General features: G+C 47.0%; 1 protein-coding gene across 1 annotated transcript in view; it reads right to left on the reverse strand.

The window, feature by feature from the left end:
• Positions 1-16876, reverse strand: part of InR-2 (insulin-like receptor-like) — a 51579-nt gene extending 34703 nt beyond the window's left edge. Inside the window, exon 1 of the mRNA XM_018022724.2 lies at positions 15989-16876. The gene's annotated coding sequence lies outside the window, so the exon portion shown is untranslated. The remainder of the gene's footprint in view (positions 1-15988) is intronic.
• Between the last annotated feature and the right edge of the window lie 75 nt (positions 16877-16951).

Here is a 16951-nt window from a genome sequence, read left to right on the forward strand (position 1 = left end):
GGGGTACCCCTTCAAATTTTGCGAAATTTTCGTTTTTTGCCAATAACTCCCAAACGGATGGACTTAGGGGGGCGTATATAGAACCATTTTGTAGAGAATAACGAGATCTACAATTTCCATGTAAAAACTTTTTGCTAGCATCAATAGTTTACGAGTAATTTGCAAAAAACTGTTTTTTCGTTTTTCGTCAATAACTCGTAAATTATTGATGCTAGCGAAGAACTTTTATATGGAAATTGTAGATCTCGTCGTCCTCTACAAGAAAGGTCGTATACAATTTTCTCGTAAATTCAACGGTTTAGGAGTAATTAAGGAAAAATGAAATTTTTTGCCAAAAGTTCGCCGTTTCGACGCTGGGATGGTCGGATTTTGTCAACATCAATAAAATGCCAAATAATCATACGTAACTCGTTAAATATCGAAATTAGAAGGAAAGGCAACTCTTATTTGAAGCATTTTTCGAAATTTTGAAAAAAAAAATTTTCATCGGCGTCAATACTTAATTGGATATTTCCTTCTATACTTTTTAGCACGTAGCTATTTATTATTAGCATTATTCTTCCGACGTCTGATTTCTTTTTAATTATAGGAAATGCGTTTTTCTAAAGTACATAAACTTTTGGGATTGACTATATAGCCAATACATCCTTAAACGTTGTCATGGTTTCGAAATAGGCTTTTGTTTCACGTTTTTCCACGCCGCCGTTCACGCGTGGCAAGTCTTCTGAATTTTCTGCGGCCGACGCAGAGATAGCACGACAGAAGATGAAATATTCACGCGGAATGCAAATAGAGAGCGTCGAGCGGTGCGTCGCCTCGTCGCACCGAGAATGTCCTTAAGTGATATCGCAACGATCGTTTGACGTTTGAATCGAATCGATCATTTTGGAAACATGTAGTTCACCTTTCTTCACCTTCCATTTTTTCGAGTGCAGTGCATAAAACACGTTGTGACACGCTGGATTCGACGTCTTCCATTCGTACAATGGTGTTCTTTTATTTTTTTTACGAGTTTAATAGTTTTGAATCGGCACGGATATCCAGTATTTTTCCAACTGACCGGACACTGGACCTCGCGACGGAGCGATAACTTTTTTCCTTGGAAAATAGAAAAATTCAAGCGACAAAACGAGAATCTAGCATCGACAATTTGAAACGCGGTCCAGTGGCGATTACGCGCCCCCGGGCTGGAAAAACATTTCGATCGGATTAACCGTACCGGAAACGGACAATCTGCCGCGCTTTTGATCCGATCCGTACGTTGCGCGCAAACCTGTACGTCGAGCGAAGCGTACATTGACACAAACGGTATTTCGCGCTACGAGCTTCCAATGAAAAAAATATTCGCATCTTCAAAAGACGTATAACGTTTTTTACACAGCGAATTCTACCGCTCATAAATTGCAACGGTTCGTTCTGATAAGCACGATTCTGTCTTGGTAGTGGAGGAATTCTAATTTGGAACGAGAGACGGACTCGCAAATATTCAAGGTGATCTTCCGACCCCGGCTTGCCCGGAGTTCTTTCATCATTTTTGGTGGCTGAAATATTTCCCACGTGCCACGGTACACCCTGTATGGAGTTTGAAGAGTGCTGGGCACGCTGGCACAAAACGAGCAAGCAAGCGAGCACAGCAGAAGGGAAGACAGGAGTGAAAGAGGGAGGCAGTAGGCCGCAGGCTTCATTCAGCACGCGGCTACGTTCTACTATGAAGTGTTTGTGTTCGCGTTTGCCGGTCCGCCGACACCGACCGGCCGACCTCCGTTCATCTGTCTCTCTCGTTCGCGTATCACCTGTCACATGCTTCGAACAGGAGACGAGGACTGCCCGTCTGCGGTCCCGCGTTTCACGTCAGTTTAACGAGCAAGATATCCAGTTAACCCCTAATTACTCCCGTCGAGTCGTTGTAATTTTCACTCTGTCGCCATTGCCATCACTTGTTATCGCGAGCCCACGTTTCGTCGTTTATTCAAATCCGAAATGTTTAGCTCACAAAATTTCACCCTTACTTCCATCGTACAATAACTATTATAATTTTGATCTATCGTCGATTCGAACTCGACAAGAGCTTATTCACAGTCGGTACGGAAACCGGCTGAATGGGAAAGACTTTTCTACGCGTTCCCTTCGTTCTCTCTCTTTCAGGGTCTTCTTTAAAAGAGTACGTATTCCCTTCGGCCAATCGGCGACGAGGTTCGCACGATTCACGTCTTGCCGCAAGACGACAAAGAAAGTCGCGACGCCACGTTCTACATAGTCGCGTGTCGATAGGCTTCGCTGCCTCTTTTCGAACTCGTCTCGTTTTGTCTGGCTCCTCTACTCCGATTCTATCTTGGAACGCGGTCGCCGCTATCCACTATTTGCTTCATTTATCTAGTTTCTGGCCGCTGCTTTCTTTCGTCTCTAATTACATTCCTACGTTACTTCTCTTATTGTGTGTTTCATCGGAGCAATACCGGATGAGGAATTAGATATTAATTATCTTCATTTCCCGGGATGTTTCTCTTTTTTCTTAGCCTGATAATTTTGTTTACGATTCGGTTGGTCGCCCGGTTGTTTTGAATGCTAGAGTGCCGCGGGCGATAAACGCGAGTAATGAGATATAATGCCGGTGTTGAGTGGCGACAAACACGACTGATGCTTCTTCTCTCTCACTCTCTCTCTCTCTCTCTCTCTATCGTTGTGCAAATAGCATTACGAAGGTGCGTGCGTGAGAAAAGAATGAGCAACGCACGCGCGGCTCCCTTCGTCGAATTCCTCAGCCCAGCGTCCATTACCTTGTCCCGATATCTTTCCAAGGCTTTTTTATATCAATTGTCAAACGGTTTTTGTACATCGTAGAACTCGTAATTTTTTACAAATCTACTTCTTAAAAATGGTCAATCCTCAGGATTATTATGCGTGGTGTGAGGATCGGGAAAATGATCATACAACAAAAATGTATTTGTAATGCGAGTAGAGCAAAGGGCAACGATCTACGTAAAATGTAAACGAAGGAGTCCTCGTAGTCGGGCCAGCCGGATCGATACCTCCGGTGTCCTTGCACGGAGTAAAACGTAACGAGGTCGAGTGATCTTCGACGGCTCGAAAAGAGGGTAGGAAAAGAAGTAGTCCGCCGGTGTTCGAAATTTCCAGACGGCACTGTGTATATAATGCATCCCGGTCGTCGCTGATCCACGCGGGACCGTGAACACGGCATTCTTGCGTCCACCACGCCGGAGCTCGTTCAATGAACCTGGGTTCCCCTCGCGCGACGATGCCGCGCCGCGCCGCGACGCGCGTCGCGTCCCTAAAGTTTACCGACGCCCTGCCTGGCCACGTGGAGAACCACTGCGGAGAACCGCGCGCGCTCCTCCTCGTCGGTCCAGTTCAGAGAATACCGACGACAGTGCTACGATGCGGGAAGAATTCAAACGTCGCGTGCGCGCGATCCTCCGGCGAGCCGGACGAATAAATTAATTGCGGTTCATACGGTCGTGGAGATCGCAAACCGAGCTTCGAGCTTCTCTCACGAATTCCCTCTCAATTTCGATTAGATTTCAATTATGCAATTTTCATTTTTAACACATAGTGTCTCTTCTTTCGATTCTTCTTCTGAATAAAACGTGGATCTTCGAAATCTTCGTTCCCGCGAGTTTTTCAACGAAGGTGTCGAACGACGGACAATTGTTTAGACAGAAGAGTATGAGAGTCACTGTTTAGGGTGGTTGAGCAAAGCAGGGCGTGGGTGGATTACGCGGCGGTGGGGTAGGATCCGTCGGTGGCGGGAGAAGCAAGGATGTATGATACTACGCCGCAGTGCAAGGGGTGGCGGATCGATGCCGACCAAAACATTGCCACATGCCTAGCAAGCGCTCCGAACGGTGCGTTCTAACCCAATTGTTCGCGTAGAAATACGTTTCCCAAATGCGATTACGTTGGCACCGCATGTTTCCCCTACGTTTCGCACCTGCACGTTCCGATTCGACCGTCCTCGACGACACCGTCAGACCTGAACGAATTTTCGCTTAAGAAGAACCAAATATTGGCTCTCGAAACGTCTTCCTCTCCTCGAGTTCTTTCACTGAGTATTGTCCGAACTAACTCGCTTCTGTTGTCTAACGTAAAAATCCATTTCCAGCTTCGGCTGATTGTCTGATACGAACATTCGCTACTTTGAAACGGACGAAGTGCAGATTTGACGCGGTCGATTAACATAACACGAGTACTACTCCGTCTTCTGAATTACCATGACAAATGTCTTATTTTCCGCGAGGATCTATTCAATTCACTTTGTAAATTGGAGATCGCAACGACGACCGAGCGGCAAGGAATTTCACACGTTTCGGAATCCACCGGCGTGCTCCCGCGTTCAATAGAGGGATTAAGGAATCGTAACGTCGCCGCGGTTATGTAACCTAGCGCAAGAGTGGTTTGTCCGTGTTATTGTATCGACGCGTGTCAAGGCGACGTGGAACAATATCCGAATAATGGAGCATTCTTAACATACGACGAACATGCGTGTACACGCTCCAAAATGCGGTATACGCTGCAGGGAGGATCGATGCCATGCACCGTTCGAAATTATATCCATTATTCATTGATTTCCCTGCTGAGCCTTAGAAAATGCATCGTTTAATGAAAACCTGCTCAAGGACGCTCACGGTAAACGTACAGACCGTTTAAGTATGCGTTCGAAGCGGACCAAACCTGCACAGAGAATCTTGCCAATATTTTGATAAGTAGCCGAGTTATCGCGAAAAAAAATTTCGCGATAGATTTCCTATGAAAAACGATAAGATTTGCGCGCAATTTCAGACGTCACTAGGCCGATCTAGGAACATCCGAGGAGCTTATCGAACTATTTTGGAAGTAGAAACAATTTGAACAATGCGCCGGAAGCATGTTGCAAATAATTGCAACGGCTCGTAGTTTTCAGTAGATCAGAGCCATGGAACGTATTAAGAAAACGGGAGATCAGGCGGCAAAAGAAGAATCGATCTATCTTTCGAGGACGACGAATCTGTTCGGAAAGGGATTCGTCGATACCGAATTATCCGGCGTACAAAACGCCGCCGTACCGTTCGACGAAACGTACGGCGAATAGTCTGCTCGTAAGGCACGTGGAACCGCGGAAGCTATTAGGTACACAAACCAGCACAACAGGAACGCGTGGATAATTAGAATTGTATGCACACTAATGCCGTTCCACCTCGACTCTGTGCCTCGTGAATCTCGTCGAATGTATAATATCGAACTCGTTTCAAAATTCTCGCGAAGCACAAGACAGATTTTGCTCGAGGTGAGTTCAATTTGATTCGTCCTTGATCTTCGAAGATCGTCCCAGCGGATATTAGAAGGAAAATGAATTCTGATTGAAATAAACCGGCGTGTCCCGCGAGAGCCACGAGCACGCGATCAGGACTCGGGGCTATCGCGAGAATTTTAGTTCCACATTAATAAATGTGGTCATCCTCCTTGTTGCACGCGTCGTGATACGAGAAAGCGTGCAAAAGCTCGTTTCAGTACTAGCCACTGGCGTACTGTGCCGATCGTTCGAGGAAACGTACATACGTTTCTAAATGGAGCGACGTAATCTGCACTCGTTCGAGAAATCAGCCGTGATTTAATGCTGCACCCGATACATTTCGCACGCTGGTTGCACGTTCCCGATATACTTTCCATCTACGTCGCGCTTTAACGACCCTTCCTTGGCGGTAGCCAGTGTAATAGGTACAGACAAGATTTGAACAAACGCAGACCCTTTGTCGAACAATGAAGTGTACTTGCGGTCAGACCTTTTGGCAATATAGCAATTTAATCTTATAAAAATAAGTATTCAGGACTTCTTTTGTCAATTAATGTTTTGACCTGCATAATCCCTCGCCTCGGGTAGCTGGGTCAAGATTTGCCTGGGGAAACGGCACGAATACCATCGAAAGGTCAAACGTAGTAATTAAAACGATCGAACAAGAAACCGAGGAGAGAGAGAGACAGAATCGAAAGAAAAAAGTACTAGCTCATGTGAATTATTATTATTGGTATCGTGAGAATTGATCGTCGAACACGAACAGGAGTCATTACGATTGATCGAACACACAATTATAGGACGGACCTCTGACTCCTCGCGTGCTCGAGTTCAATTGATGCATCAATCAATTATAATGAGTAATCGAATGCGTGTGTTTTCGTTTATAAACGAACGCAAGGATCTCTCGTCTTTCTTACTCGTATCAATCGGTTTCATTCTTAAATTGAATATTCTCAGGTATGAAAAATAGGGAAGATAAACTAATCTGGTTTGATCATCAGTGGAAGCCGATACGAGATACCGCGATTCTCGCGGTTTAGCGTAGCGGTTTACCGCTGATGTCGTTCCCGTTTCTGGATTCGACTGTTCGAGACTAGCTCCCCAACGACGACGGTGCGTGCGTTGACCCCCTACACCCTCGTCCTCACCCGGCCGAGCGACATTTTCCGTACCGATTCCACCCCTCCGTACTCGACGGTTCTATCCATTCGAATCATGCGAGACAGCAAACTTTCCCTAATTTCCTCCGAATAATACGTGTTAACCGAACTTATAGGGAAACGCATTATCACACGGGGTTGTGTAATTTGAGTGATTTAACACGTGGAGTAATGGAGAGAGAGAGAGAGGGAGAGAGGGTATGTGATTTTGAGCATACGATCTGCTCGTGTAAACGGAGATTTGAATCGGGAGGATCGTATAGATAAAACGAAGCCCGGGGTTCGCAAGATTAGTTGAAGGTTCGCGAAGGGTGGCGCTCCACGTTGACAACACTGCCACGCCGTAGTGTTTCTCTCGAAACGTGCTTCCGTTCTCCTTCGGCACACGCCAAAACGAATCGAACGGACAAAGCAGAGCGATACAAGCGTGCGAGTTCGTCTGACAAAAGACGAACTATTTTCAGAGAATACGGCAAAGCGTGATCGATCTTCGATACGTACTCGTGTAACGTGACAGTTAACGTCCTGTTGGTAAACGCAGGATCGCGTGCCTCGTGGCAGCGAGGACAATTATTGCAGGACGCGCACTGAATCACCACCGAGCGCACCCGTAACTGTCCCAAGAGAGCAACGATAAAACGTCGTTTCCTCCGATCGGGCGGAGGCGAAACGAGACACTGAACGCGAGCAGCACGCGCCGCCACGTTTTTGTACGAGAACGAAGGTCTGTGTACCCACGGACCGAGCCGAGGGTTGAATGCGAACCAACGGAGGGGTAAGAAAGTGCGCAGTAAGGAAAGGATGGGCTCCGCCCTCCGCAGCCTCCACCCTCGCCTGGCACCCATCCCCACTCGAGACCGAGTCACCCTCTCACCTATCGTCGTTCCGCTCCTCCGACAGACTTACGCGCTACCATCTGGAACCCCCTAGGCTTCCGTCACCTTACGACGTAATATTACGCCGGGAACGATCGCGTGTAGGTGTTTTCCATCGACCTTCGTTTTCGCCCTTCGCGTACAATTGCTACGCGTGGAAGATCGTGGGGGATGCTCCGAGAGATTAAACTTTGAAACGCGTGGGTTCATCGTACTATACAATATTGGCATCGTCCCGGTCAAAATGCAAAGTTCAATAGGATACGGTAAAACGTGTTTGACCTTTCCGCAGTAACGAACACCTCTGGCCTTTGATTTCGATGCAACGTAACCCTTCATTTTCGTGATAAAAACAAATAACAGTCTTGGAAATTCAGCGGTTGGGAAGAGCGACGAATTCAGTGGTCGCACTGATTAGCCCTGTTAATTGAATCCGGGCACCGGTTCGAGCTTTCAACAGGTCCCTCGGTCGAAGCTGGTTTTACTTTACAGCCTATAAAGTTCCGAGGAGCGACGCTTCCACCGGACGTCGTGAAAAACACGATGAACGATCTCGAGGAAAAATTTCAAATAGTGTGCTTCGCATTAACAGGTTTTAAGTCCACGCGCGTGGCGGAGGAACGAGCAGCTTCTAGTTTTATCCGATTGTGCCATGTTCTCCAGTTCCCGGTTCGTCTCGGTCTGGAATTCCGCGACGCTCGACGGAGTCCGGTGGACCGTGGGAAAATAAAGATCCGTGATGCGGACATTCGGAAACGAGATTGGCGACGATGCGACTTCATGCGCGTTAGTCAGATTAGATTCTTTTATTTTACACAAGCCGGCTGATTCAACGACGCGTGCGATGGACCACCAGCTTCCGGCGGATTGACCGCAAAACTCTGCCAATTGGATCGCGGTTCGCTCGGAGGAAGTTTCTTAACGAACGTAAAAAGCTTTCGAACAATGCAGTCAGTCAGACCAGTTTACTGTTTCGTATATGTGTTTTAGACCAACGGCGTAATAGACTTTGAAACTTCGTATGCACAGTTACGAGCTGTGGCTCACCTCGGCGAAAAGCTTTTTGCCTATGATCCGACGAGAGATATCCTTCGAAAGCTTCTATCAACTGGTAGCTAAACGATAGAAGAGCTGCCATCCGACGGCAAGCACGAACATTGTGCTCGTCTGCTCTACTGTGATAATCGACGATATTTCGGTCATGACCAACCCTTCGATCCTTTTCGCGCTTATCTCTTTGGGATCACTACACGCGTTTCACAGGAGATCGATCATCGTTTCTTTCGAGGGAATCATTTGGTGCGAGGGGTGTAAATGGTGAAGTGACGAAGTAGCGAAAGCAATATGTAACGACTCACTCGGAACCAGTCCGATTGTATGTATTTGCTCGCGCGAAAGAGTGTAAGCATGGAACGCGGTGGTCCTCCGTTCCGAAGAAGGAAGAGAGTAATGGAGAACGGGGAAGAAGGCGCGGAGAGGAAAAAAGAGCAGAGAAGCGGTCCCGCGGACGTGGGACAGGCAGAGGAGGAAGACGAACGCGTGCACGAAAAGGAAACGAGGCGAGCGTACATACAGGGTGGTAGGGGCACACCGAGAGGATTCAAATATGGCGTGAGACGGCAGTGGAATGTGGTTGTTATATACTAGCCAGACATTTGTTTTGCTCGCTTTACCCGTGACCGTTGGACTATTGTCGGTGCTTTTTTCCCTTCCTCTTTCTTCTCTTTGTTCAATCTCTCTCTCTCTCTCTCTCTCTCTCTCTCTCCCTCCCCTACTCATACACGAGAGAGCATCAACGTGCCAGAGCAAACCACGTACGCTTATTACGACGTTTGTCCCCTAGGATACCCTTTGATGCGAGGGAACTCTCTTTAAAAACCCTCATATGGGTCACGTCCATCTCTGTTACATACTATTTTTGTTCCTCGCATCTGACAACAAATTTTACATCAGAGGCTCCTCCACTATTCGTGCACGTAATTCACTCGATGTCGCAACGTGTCTAGTTATTAGCCGCTGTACCGTTTACTCATTTATCGATAATTATCTCTAGAAAACGACTTTACTCTCTTGAGAACGACGTTTCGTATATACACTGCGAGACGAAATCAAGAGACTCGGCTTCACGTGGAACGCGTCCCAGATTGCTCGCGACATGACGACGTTCCCGGGTAACGAGGGGGAGTATCTGTATCAACTTCTCGTTTGGCCAGCTGGTTTGCGAGAAAACTGCGACCTAGTCGCAGCTTTCGCGGCAGGCCGGACTTCAGAACTGACGTCGATTTTCGAACGAACGAGGACCGATATCGAAACGTTCCAATTAGGAAGGATCGGTTTATTTCGATGCTCGAGAACGAGTAAAGATCTTCGGGAAGAGTAGACGGTCTTGGCAAAATTGTGTATCAAGAACTGTCTCCTTATTCCTATTCATCGTGCTCTATCTTTCTCATTCCCGATTCTTTCGCTAGTGAACGATATTAATAAAGGAGAAAACGTCATGTATTGTCGAGACATCGATAATCGATAACGGAGGAGAGAGAGACAGGCTAATAGACTCGCGAAGAATAGACTCTGGACTCATGGTCATCGAACGAGAGAGGGTGCAAAGATAGGAGAAGGAGAATACAGAGTCGAAAGTCGCATTGGTTCAATCACGAATCCATCTCTTACTCTCTACCACTGATACGCATACGTACCTGTTTCTATAAGAATTGCGCGTATCAAAATCGATATCGCTGTTTTGCCCTCGTCAGAATTACGTCTTCGATTCCGGAGGCTGCGTTCTAATTGCATATTCAAACGGTCGGTAAACACATGTAATAAGAGGTTCAAGTAAATGTGGAGCATCTGTCTGCCGTTTTCCATGGTTGATCTAGATTTCTATCGGAGCGTCGCGTGGGCGGAACCGAGAGTTTACTCTCGCGAAGAAAAGCCGGATACGCGATGTGTCACACGGTGCGTCGCGAGTAAGCCTCGATAGAAATAGAGACAGAGAACAGAGTCGGCGAACTGACGCGGAGAAGGAGGCAGCGAGCGTCTCTCTCTCTCTCTCTCTCTCTCTCTCTCTCTTTCTGTTTCACCCTGTGCGAGTACTCGCATTACTATCGTCGCTTCCTCGGCCAAATCGAGTGGACTTGAGACAACTCGAGCACACTCCACTGCGCAATAATAGATGACTAGACGACGTAGCGCGGCACATGGGGAATGATGATACTCTCGCTTTCGAGCTACCTACTTCTTTATCTCGCGTTCAAGGTTTTCCTTCTCGTATTCCTGGAATTTTGATTTCTCTGACCCTGGACGTTCCACGAGACCCAACTTGGTCTGATTCGTCCGAAATCCCAATTTCATAAACATCAGCAGCTGATCATTATAAAACTGTTGGTCTCGTAAATCAAGACGATTAAGATTTTCATTTTTGTATGTCAGATTTATGAGATTATTTTTCATGTTACTTTCATAATGGATAACAGAAACGCGTGCATGACTCGAGACTCTGACTCGGTTCTTGGAATTTGGATTTCTCTGGCCCCGAGTCTGTTTCGCAAAATTCGTGACCAAGCTCGATTCTAACGGTCCGTGGACTAGTAATTTCCTCGAAAATCCACGGCCAGCGCTCAATACACGTGTAGTACATATGTACATGCTTACGTACGACGCGACTGGGAGAGAACGGACGGCCTACATTCCGCGCGCCGATTCGGCGGCGAATAATCAAACGACCGCTTCTGCGCGTTGCATAATTTACGGGGTGAAACGTGGCAAAGGGCAGGGACAAAAAGGATCATGGGATTTCGCATACAGGATCATCCGGGTTTATCTCGATCTCTCTCGACGCGTAAACACAGAATTAAACCTTACTCTCTGCAAATATTAGGTCATCGGTTCCAGCAGGTTATTTTACGACAAATTTCGTTACACTTTCATACAACTCGAATGACCCAATTTTTATATTACGTGCACGGTCATTTACAAGTCGAGCACCGGGTTTACCTAATTTTTGCGAGTCTCGAGCATAAATGTAACACGTACAAATGTTGTGCACGCGCGCGTCGACACTGGCACACACGAGTATATGTGCCAAGGCTGTGCGAGCGCGTGTGGGTGCTCGTAAACAGAGAAGCCTCGTCAGCGGCAACGTCGATGGAACGTCACGGGAAAAAGGTAAGGCCAGAACTCGTCGGCACGACGTAGTTTTAGGTAGCTCGCCATCTTCGTCCAACTCTAGCCTGTTCTGCAACTCGATAGCCTCGGTTTCGCGCTCGATTAAGTCCACGATCTTCGGGTTAGATCGATCGAATAATTGTAGACGAACGGGGTAAAGATCAGGTAAAAGCGGTGGTTAATTTTTCAACGGGGTCAAACTGTGCCATTACACAGGCTGAGTCAATAAGAGTGGCGATATAAAATATTCCTCTTTTCCTTCGTTAAAAGATGTCGTACGATGGAGCTGGTTGAATCAATGCGTCCTTGCAAGATGATCATAAAAAATTGATTATTCTTTTGGTTCGTTAAATGAAGCTGATCGAATTAATATATCCTTTCCATTCGAACAAATTGCAAGTCACTCTCATGAAGCTTTTAAACATTTTGGACAATGATTCTCACTAAATCAGCTTTTACACGATGGGTAGAGCGATTCTATTACGGTATAAATAAATGAGCGGATCCGTCGGTTCTCACATTCTAGAAAAGTGTAAGGCATTAAAATTTCTTGGAGTGTTGGCGAATCACGGGATTTCGTGTCGCAGCGACAGAAATTAATCTAGTAGAGTAGGTCGCTCGATAAACGAGGAAATAGGTCGAGATGGATTTTTAGTTCAACGGGATACGGAACGATTAACGTGGCCATTCGAGAGCTTTCACCCTTGGAATTCGGGAGGGAAAAATCTATCACAATGAAAATCCCATCCACATGCGTTTAAGAGCATACAAGAATCGTGACCGTGTCCGAGTTTGCAACAATTGCAGATAAAAATTGCAACGTGCGTTCAAGAGTGAAACAGTAAATTCGACGATTTTCTCGATCCTCCGAACAGTTGAATGTCCAGATCGAAGTGGGAAACGGATGATACTGAGATCCTTTAACACGTAAGTGTTCGAAAGAACCGTATAGACGCCCTTCCCCTACGGCTGTAGTCAGGCTTTCGGGACACGCGTGTACCGGAGTGTGTGTACTCGCACGCGTGGAATGCGGCGTGTTCCCATCGCGGCAGCCGAATGAAATGTCGTTCGTGGAAGGTAGAACCGGCACCCATCGTCGTCTCAACGGGCTCGTTTGCGCGCGCGCCTCCACAGTTTGCATACTTAACGTGGCCGAGCAACGGCATCGATAGAAGGGCGCACCCATCCTTTCCTCTTTCTCTCTTAAACGTGCTTCATCATCCTCTTTAACTCCGCCGCGCTCTTTGTTTCTCGCGGAACCTCTTTGATTCCTCGCGCCACCCGCAGTTCGTCGCTCCTCTCTTCCCACGCATCATCTCCCAATACCTCGTTAATAGCTCGCTATACTTTCTGCTACGTGTTTCACAAGATAAATCCTAATTGATATTGTAACAGTATAAGTGCGATCTTGATTGGGTTCAAATTCCAATTGTCTCCTCGTGTTTTCAACTGGCAAATAGAAGCGGGCATGGGTTCAGCTCACTAGCCTAATTAGTAACGATCAATTTGTACCATTGAAGGCGATACCGAACGTGAAACGAAAGTTGCGCGTCTGAGTTTGTAATACAGAGATAATGTGCTACATTGTTGGATTATCGAATAATCGATCAATTGAATCGCATATTCGACAGGTATTGCGTAACTCGTACTAATCACGAATCGAAAATCATAGGATTTATACAATGACACACGTGTCGTGGGAACTAAACCGCAATCACGATAAAGCGAACGTTGCAGAGGATACGAACAAAACATGTACAAAATTCTAAAAGTGTAATTCACGTTATCGTTGGTGAAATTCCAATTTACACATAATTCTTAAACTGGCACGTACAACCGTTACATTTTGCATAAGATGCCAGAATCTACCGACGTGAACGTTTGCTACAGTTACGATAGTGGCGTAAATCGACTGTGAGTCGATGATTTCAGTGAAAGCGACGAGCCTTACGAAACGTTTCGCAAGAATTGGAAATAAAACAATTTAAATGCTATGAACAGGAGGCTATCGGGATGAATCGCTGTCATCAGCCACTCTGAAGAGAGCATAACGCAGTGTTCTTCGAAACTGTATACCCTCTGATAATGTTCAGTCTACGTCGCGACCTTCTTCAACCGCGAAGCTCACGTTGATTACACGCGTGGTCTCGTACGCGAATATTTAGCATTCTAGAGCGGAGTTACTACCGTACCCAATTTCAACAGACTGCCACGTGCCTTTTCATCCCTTTGCTCACGCTCGCACACTTTCCGGCCGGACTTCGAAATTACACAATGTTGTACGAAACATCGTATCTCGCCGTCGCACATAAAATTTTCTGTCGTATGCGACCTTTCAACAAGTTCCTTGAAACTTTAAACGAGCGTTCAACACTGACGAAGATACATTCGAAGACGCGCGTGTACGTGATAAGAACACGGTCATTCGTCAATAATTGTTGAGCAACCTCGGTTAAAAAATTTCATTCACGAATATATGAAAGACAAAAGGAAAATGTTGCGAATAGAACTGTTTCGCTTTGGAAGGGATATGATAGTTAGGAGCGCAGCGTCGGCTCGTGTTTTCTTACGCAAGCACAGGAAAATAGAGTTACTTACATACCCGGTGAGTTCGCGGCGCAGATCGTAAGGATGAAGCGGTGAACGCAATAAAAATTTTGTTTGCGACGCGTACGAGAACACACGACTCGTGATACGTGAACGACGTTACGCAACTGGCTTGCGCCACGTGCGACGGTTACAATAAAAATACGGACTGTGTTTACCCAACACGGGATTCTCAGTTCCGATAAAGATACCGAAAATTAGTTTGACTTTTCTTTTCCGACGTAATTAACTCAACGAACGGAACGAACGTTAACTACTTTACCATTTCTATTCCACTCGATGCCTGGATAAGGAAGATTTGTTTCATAGCTTTATCAATTACGACATATATTTATTCCATTCATTTTACTACGTTTGTTCGAATGATATACGAGGAAAAGTGATCTGCCTGCGTGACCCTTTTCTCGGATATCGCGATGTAGACGAGGACAGGGTGGATAACAATGGGAATATTTGCGTCGATACGCACGCTTACGAACCCTGTTTATTCAATTACTACTATAACCCGGCAGAACCAAGGCCGTCCACATGTAAACAGATCCTCTTGGTCGTCTTCGAAGCGCGGAGTTATACTCGTTCGATGTCGCTTTTTCAGGATGTCGATCACGCGTAAAAAAGTTGGCAACTCTTTTCCAACCGGATCGTACTGAGAACTCGGCCCACGGCTACTGAATCGTTTATTCCGAGAATAATAAGCAAGCGAGGCAGAAGAATTCATAATTGCATTGTCAGTCGGTTCGCGGTCAAATGGAGCGACATGAGAAAAATCTACTTTGGCATATCAATAACGAACGATTCGTAGTCTCTTCGTAGCGAAATCGATTAAGACGGCCGAAAAGCTAGTAATCGTGGCTCCAAAAAATTCTCATTCATTTCCGCCTGACCGTCTACATTACCTTACTAAATATACGTATACGACGGTTTGTTCGCGAAAGGGGCCGAAGGAGACCAGAAGGGAGAGACAGCAGAGAATCGGCGGAGAGCGGTAAACAAGGAGGCGAGACGTGGCGACGAAACGAGGTTGGCCGAGCAGCCGCGAGGTCACTGACTAAAGAGAGAAATATCGTGGAATGCGATATAGCCGCTCTGCCTATTGACGTTTCGAGGACCTTTTACCGTCGTCGACGTCGTCGTCGTCCACGACGCAACACCACCGTTTCTCTCTGTTTAACCGTCACTGTTTTATTTGCCTCCTAGTCCACGTTCCCGGACCCTGCTCTCTTTCCTTCTCGCTCTCGCCCTTCCTCATCGAGCCATTTTTACATTCGCCCGATTCCCCTACCAACCCCACGAGGGAACGGAACACGCTCCAACTACGCACATGAGTTTCACATGTCGTCGCAACGTACGAGCAATTCGAGAATCGACGACAATGCTCATGTTAAGACATTTTTATTGAAGAACAGTAATTCGTTTCGAGGAGTACTTTATTAATCGAAGTATCTTGTCGGAATTTTTCCATCATTTACCATTGACGATATCGCGGTAGGACGGAAAACAATGCGTAGACACGTTGCATTTGCCGAATCGATCTTTATCGGGCCGAAAGGAAACCGGAGACGAGTTATATATCCATGATCGGTCGTATGTCAAGCGACGTCCAAGGTAAACGATCGCGCGCGCTTCCTTTACACGCGTCTTTATTTTGCGCGTTCGTCCATTCACTTCAACCGAGGCTGGAGAGAACGAGGCTGAAACAAACTTGACAGCAAGCGACGATCGATGAAAATCAAAACACGATCGATCCGCTTACTACGCATTGGCGCGAGGAACGCGGTTGCGAAGGAACAAGGATTCCCACGATTTCGCGGTGCGCGTCCAACAGTCGGAGTTCATGAATCGGAAACGTGAATGGAAGGTTGTATCAAAATGGTACCGAGGAACTCGCTTACCGTGTTTGATCGGAACAAAGAGGAATCCCGGATGTTCCCGGCGAAACCTCGAGAATGCTGGCGAGTCGGTGACACCGGGTGGAAATCGGTCGAGCACGGTGGACACTTGTTCGACGAGTATGCACGCACGTAAACAGAGTACTGCACACGTAAACATACGCACATTGGACGAGAACACACGAGGTGGCCCGGTGGCGGTGAGGTGCTTGAATTTTTGGTTAAAATATTGCACCGCGTGATCAACCGCACGTTACACGACGTTTGCCGAACGATCTATACACGCACGGCACGCTTCATTGCGGGCGTCGGTATCGCGCTCATTCGCTAGAAAAATCACGATTATACTCCAAACGCGAATTACCCGCACGACTCAGACACAAGTTGTTTACTAGAACGCGCACCACCACGCCATGCCCTGAGAACGTGCGTCCGCCTCCGTTCTCCCCTCGTCTCGCAGCCGAGCAAAACAAGACTCTGCGCAGTAACTCACCGCGCACCTTCCGGGCCATGTTCGCACGAGCCGCGATGTGTGCGCCGTTTCTCGTTGCCTCGTGCTACTCCAACTCCAACGAGCCTTCGCTCGCCTTCGTCCCTCTGCTTCACTCTCCCTCTCTCCAGATAGAGAAACCTGTCTTTCGATCAAGAACCAAACAGCTTCCCTCTTCGTCCGACTCGGTCTCGTTCTCGTTTCCTGAGGCCTGCTCGTCCGTACGACTGGCATCACTACCTATTCTGTGTACCCCTTCCTTTCCCAAATCTCACTCGTAAGTACTCGTTTCGTACGATAACACCCGGCACAAGGGCCGAGCAGGATCGAATATCTCTCTTTACGTTTGTACTATGCACCGCCATTCCCCACGTAAATCGAGTAGGTCATCGTACCTTTCATGTCCATGCCACCACGCCGGTCGAGAAATTGCGTCTGTAGCATTCGGTGCTGCGTGTCGCCATCTGACGGCGACG

This window comes from Ceratina calcarata, unplaced genomic scaffold, assembly GCF_001652005.2.
Source record: "Ceratina calcarata isolate Rehan_Ccalc_2016 unplaced genomic scaffold, ASM165200v1 scaffold293.2, whole genome shotgun sequence".
Lineage (NCBI taxonomy): Eukaryota > Metazoa > Arthropoda > Insecta > Hymenoptera > Apidae > Ceratina > Ceratina calcarata.